The 5,542-nt window shown below is 50.2% G+C and overlaps 1 protein-coding gene across 1 annotated transcript in view; it reads right to left on the bottom strand.

Moving 5' to 3' along the window:
• The window catches only part of GPR137B (G protein-coupled receptor 137B), a gene marked incomplete at its 5' end in the record, with an annotated part of 58,254 nt that overhangs the window by 46,357 nt on the left and 6,355 nt on the right, over nucleotides 1–5,542 (bottom strand). The gene's annotated exons all lie outside the window — the stretch shown is intronic.

Here is a 5,542-nt window from a genome sequence, read left to right as displayed (position 1 = left end):
CAAGGTCAGGTCTTCACTCTGTCACCTCCTGCCTTTGAACTTGGCAAGTGCAGGGTTCAAGGAGCGAGTCCTGCTCACTGCCCAGTCTCACACTGACCCTTGGGACACAGAGCCCCCCTTAGGTGACCTGCTTTCATAAGCGAGGGGCTTCTCAGGTGACTCAGTGGTAAAAACTCACCTGCCAATGCAGGAGACAGGGGTTTGATCTCTGGGTTAGGAAGATCTCCTGGAGGAAGAAATGGCAACCCACTCCAGTATTCTTCCTGAAGAATCCTGTGGACAGAGGAGCCTGGAGGGCTACAGTCCATGGGGTCACAGACAGTTGGACATGACTGAGAATGTATGTTTCACATGTGATCTCGGGATCAACAATGGCGCTGCCTCTTCTCTGAGCTTCAGTAAAGCCCAGAACTCCCTAGAAGCATCCTCAGCCTTCACCCGCCCTCCTGAGAGCTTTCCCGCCAGTCCTGTCCTGCGCAGCTGAGCCAGCAGCTGACAGCCCTCCTTAGGTTCATGCATATTTGCATCCCACCCCCACAGTCAGCCTGGGAGCCCCAAGCAGGCAGGAGCCCAGCCTCATACCTACCCCCGACTCCTCTCAGGGCCCCCTCATAAATGAAGGGACGAGGTCTCAGTGGAGAAGGGTGTCTCCACCTGCCCCCTCCCTTCCTGAAAGCGCCTCTCCTCCTCTAGTTCCCAGTGGTTCAGCCAAGCTCCTCTCTCCTCCAGCCCTGCCCCAGCGGCTCACCAGAGCCTCCCTGTCCCCATCAACTGAACTGCGGCTCCATCTACCCGTGCAACACCCTCCAGGCTGCCCTGCAAGCTCTTGGCTCCACAGTGGCCAAGTCAGGCCCTCAGGCACCACCCATGAGGGCTGGTGACCATCTTAAGGCCTTGGAGGGTACACTCGTCCAAACACGCTCAGAGTCACCTAACACAGCAACCAAACCTGCCTTCAGTTGCCCTGCTTTTTCCAGTGGCCTCTCTCGCCACACAAACATCTGCGTCCAGGTGTGGGGCTGGCCAGACTGCCGTGAACTTGCCATTTTTGTTGTTGGCTGCACTCGGCTTACTGCATCTTAGTTCCCCAAGGACTGAACCTGGACTCTTGGCAGTGAAAGCGCTGAGTCCTAACCGCTGGACTTTCAGGAATTCCCTGAACCTGCTTTTCTTCTCGTCCCTGATAAACTCTCTTTACCCTCCTGGGCCTCAGTGATTCTCGTAAGATAAGAGGGTCAGAACTAGAGTTCCTCACAGTGACTTCTGCTTTTCAAACTGTGACGCAAAATTCTCAAGAGGGCAGCCCCACAGGGACTGGCAGTCTTGCTTCAATTGGGGATGGGCCCACACTGTTGCAAAGGAGGGAAGGGATGTGGGGCCAGCCACCCCTAGGGCTTCCCCGGGTCCCCTCACTGGTGCAGATGGAGACGGAACAAGGCCCATAAGCCTTCCTGGTATACATCTCCCTCCCGGGGCTCATGAATGGGAAGGGCTGTGGCCACGCAAGGTACCATCATGGTTATGTGTTTCTGAATTGCTCCTGCCATCATCCCAGTTCACAATTTACCAGCCAGGGCCCTGCCCGTAATTGTTCTAAATGTACTTAAATAAGATGACATTGCATGGCGGGATACATTTCTCCACCCGGGAAGCCTAGATGGGTTACCAGCCAGCCAGACCCCAAGGCTCTAGGAAGATGGTTTTGGTGTGGCTACAGCAGCATCATGCTGTCTCAGCACTGGACCCTGATCCTCGAAGCAAATGATGTATAACTACAAAATAGGTTAACAGCGAAGAAGCCTCAGGTTTATTTTTTTCCTGCAGAAAATAACTTTCTGCCTCGGAAGGAAGGAGAATTCTGAGAATTCTCTTGTCCTTGCTGGGAGCAGGGTGGTATTTATTTTGAACTTTGCATCCCCTGGAAATTCACAAGTTGAAATCCTAACCCCCAGGGTGATGGTGCTAGAAGGTCAGGGCTCTGAGCTGTGCTCTTACCAAAGGAACTCAAGGAGCCCTCTCTCGGCTCCCTACCACGTGAAGACACGATGAGAGGTCAGCCGTCCGCAGGCAGGGAGAGGCCCTTGCTAGAACCTGACCCTGCTACACCCCGTCCTTAGATGACTATCAAAAAGTCTACAAACAATAAATGCTGGAGAGAGGGTGGAGAAAAGGGAATGCTCCTACACTGCTGGTGGGAATGTAAATTGGTGCAGCCTCTACGGTAAACAGTATGGAGGTTCCTTAAAAAACTAAGAACAGAGCTATCATATGAACCGGAAATCCCACTCCTGGGCATATATCTGGAAAAAAAAAAAAAGAATTCAAAAAGATACACGCACCCCATCATCAAGACATGGAAGTAACCTAAATGTCCACAGACAAATGAATGGATAAAGAAGATGTGGTATGTATACACAATGGAGTACTACTCAATCATAAAAAAGAATGGAAAATGCCATTTACAGCAACATAGATGGAGCTAGAGAATTATCATACTGAGTCAGACAGGGAGACAAATATCTGACATCACTTATATGTGGAATCTAAATAAAAAAGAGATACAAAAGAACTTATTTACAAAATGGAAACAGACTCACTGATTTAGAAAACAAACGTATGGTTACCAAAGGGGAAAGGCTGGGAGGAGAGAGATAAATTAGAGGAGTTTGGGCTTAACATATACATACCACTATATATAAAACAGATAATTAACGAGGGCCTACTGTATAGCACAGGGAATGCTATTCAATATTCTGTAATAACTTAAATGGGAAAAGAACTTGAAAAATGAATAGATACACATATATGTATAACTGAAACACTTTGCTGTAGACCTGAAACTGACATGACATTGTAAATCAGCTATCCTCAAATATGAAATAAAAATTAAAAAAGAAAGCAATGGATTGATTATAAAAAAAAGAAAGAAAGAAAAAGAAAAGAAATATCTGGTGTTGAAGCTGCCCCAGTCTGCAGTGTTCCGTTGTAGGAGCCAACAGACTTAGACAGGGTCAGAGGATGCTCCAGTATCCTGCCCAGAGAACTGCCAGTGGGACCCCCTCCAAGAGAAGGAATGTGGTGACAGAAATTGCTCATGGGAGCAGACACAGGTCTGCAGCTAGGCTGCCCCCAACTCACTGCGGGACACCAGACAGAGACACATTCGACAGCGACCAGGGCAGAGGGGGACAAACTCACATCCCATCAGAGGCAATGAAGGGGAACTTCTCTGGTGGTCCAGTGGTTAAGACTCTGTGCTTCCAATGCAGGGTGGTGTGGGTTCAAACCCTGGTTGGGGAACTAAGATCCCACATGCCGTGTGGCATGGCCAAAAAATTTGAAAATAAAAATTAAAAAAAGAAGCAAGGATGGGAACTGAGAACATCCCAACCCAAGTAGGGACGACTCAAGAGGAAGCAATGAGTGCCACCAACCCTGCGAAGAGCAGTGTGTCGTGGGAGGGGGACACCACTCACAGGGGCCCCAAGGGTCAGGGCCAGCCCTCCCACCTCTGCATCCCTGGTGGTGGCCTGGATCCCAGGAAGCCACCGTGAACAAAGGAGGGTAAAAGGATATGACTTACACTAACAGTAGCAAGGGGCTTCCCCAGTGCCAGTGCCGGAAATCCCGCAGGTTTGATCCCCAGGTTGGGAAGATCCCATGGAGAAGGACATGGCAACCCACTCCAGTATTCCTGTCTGGGAAACCCCATGGAGAGAGGAGCCTGGCAGGCTACAGTCCATGGGGTTGCAGAAGAGTCAGACACGACTTAGCGACTAAACAATGACAACAAGTAGCAAAGCCACCTGTTCTTTGCCAAGTGTGTGTCCTGCCGGCAGAATTACAGAGATGATGGAGTGAATTAAGGCCCCAACCTTCCATCGGAAACATCTTACTTATGGTGTCACCACCGTAAGGACTGTCACTAAGTCACAGGGGCCGCTGGCACCACAGAGACAGAACTTACGTGGTCTGTTCTCCCCACTCAAGGTCAAGTTCCCTGAAGGAAGGAACTACATGTGACCATTACCCAGTCTGCACAGCCTGCAGGGAATAACAGGCCTCAGAAGAATGTGTTAAGTGTCCCTCCAAGGATCAGCACATAAGTGAACTGTGGAAGATGCTTACGGTGGCATACCATCCAGCCTTAAAAAAGAAGGAGCTATGACACGGATGAACCCTGGAGACATCATGCTAAGTGAGAGAAGCCAGACACAAAAGGCCACTTAGTGTATGACCCTCTGATATGAAGTATCCAGAACAGGGGGCCTCCCAGGTAGCACTAGTGGTAAAGAACCTGCCTGCCAATGCAGGAGACATAAGAGATTCGGGTTTGACCCGATTCAGGAAGATCCCCTGGTGGAGGGCATGGCAACGCACTCCAGTATTCTTCCCCGGAGACTTCCATGGATGGAGGAGCCTGGTAGACTACAGTCCACAGGGTCACAAAGAGTCGAACACAACTGAAGCGACTTAGCATGCACGCAGGCATGTACATCCAGAGCAGACGGGTGTTTGCCAGGGGCTGGGGTGAGCGGGGAAAGTAGACTGACTGCTGAATGAGCATGGAGGGTGTTTCTGGAGTGACGAAGATTTTCTGGAACTGATCAGCAGTGACCATTGCATAAAAATGTCACTGCACTAAAGGCCACACTAAGTCGTATATATTAAAATGGTTAATTTTACAGCATGTGAATGTCACCCCAATTTTAAGAACATACTTGTCGAGTGAATGAAATGAATCTCCAAATTCATGTCCGCAGACTGTGTGACTCAGGATCGGGGTTCAGGGGCCAGCCAGGCTCCCATTCAGCCCACGTGCCTCCACTCCTGGTCACACACCACCCACGGACCGTCACATCACCTGACGGGCAGTGCAACCTCTGGCATCTCTTAGGTCTGGGTAGCCGGAGGAGGGTATATGAGGCAGGGCGCAGGCCAGGGAGCTGATTTCAGCCCATGTAGACATTTACCCTGTGTTTTACACACTATGTAGCCTCACTGGTGGGTGTGTCATTAAAAGGCGGGGAGCGGAGGACATCATAAGACGTCCAGCCCAAGGCCCCTCACCTGTGTTTCCCCAGGCTCTGCAGGCGGGGAGAGGACCCCGTGGGTGGCATGCAGCTCTGTTTGTTTCTGTCTTCCCCTACAGTCTGTGGCCCCTGGGGGCACAAATCCAGCTGTCTCTGACCCCGGACACCTGCGCACAGGTGACTGATGTGTTCGCTGAGTAAATTACACTCTGTAACCAGGAGACGAGAAGCCACGGCATGGCATGGCTTGTTTCCAAAGTGCCCGAAGGACCTGCCCCCGAAACAGCAAGGTGACACACACTGGACTTGTCCAAAGTTTGTCCCATGAACTGAGCCCAGCCTGCAATCTGTTATCCTATGGCCTACGAGCTTAGAACAGCTTTTTTTAAAAAATCTTTTTAAAGAGATGTCTTAAAAAAAAAAAAAATTATGCAACAGAGATCATGTGTAGCTACAAGGCCTAAAATATTGACATGGATACCATCACGACTTCCTTTCCTGTGCTTTCC

The sequence above is a fragment of the Bison bison genome, unplaced genomic scaffold (genome assembly GCF_000754665.1).
Source record: "Bison bison bison isolate TAMUID 2011002044 unplaced genomic scaffold, Bison_UMD1.0 scf7180017864462, whole genome shotgun sequence".
NCBI lineage: Eukaryota > Metazoa > Chordata > Mammalia > Artiodactyla > Bovidae > Bison > Bison bison.
This window is presented reverse-complemented; position numbering and strand designations above follow the sequence as displayed.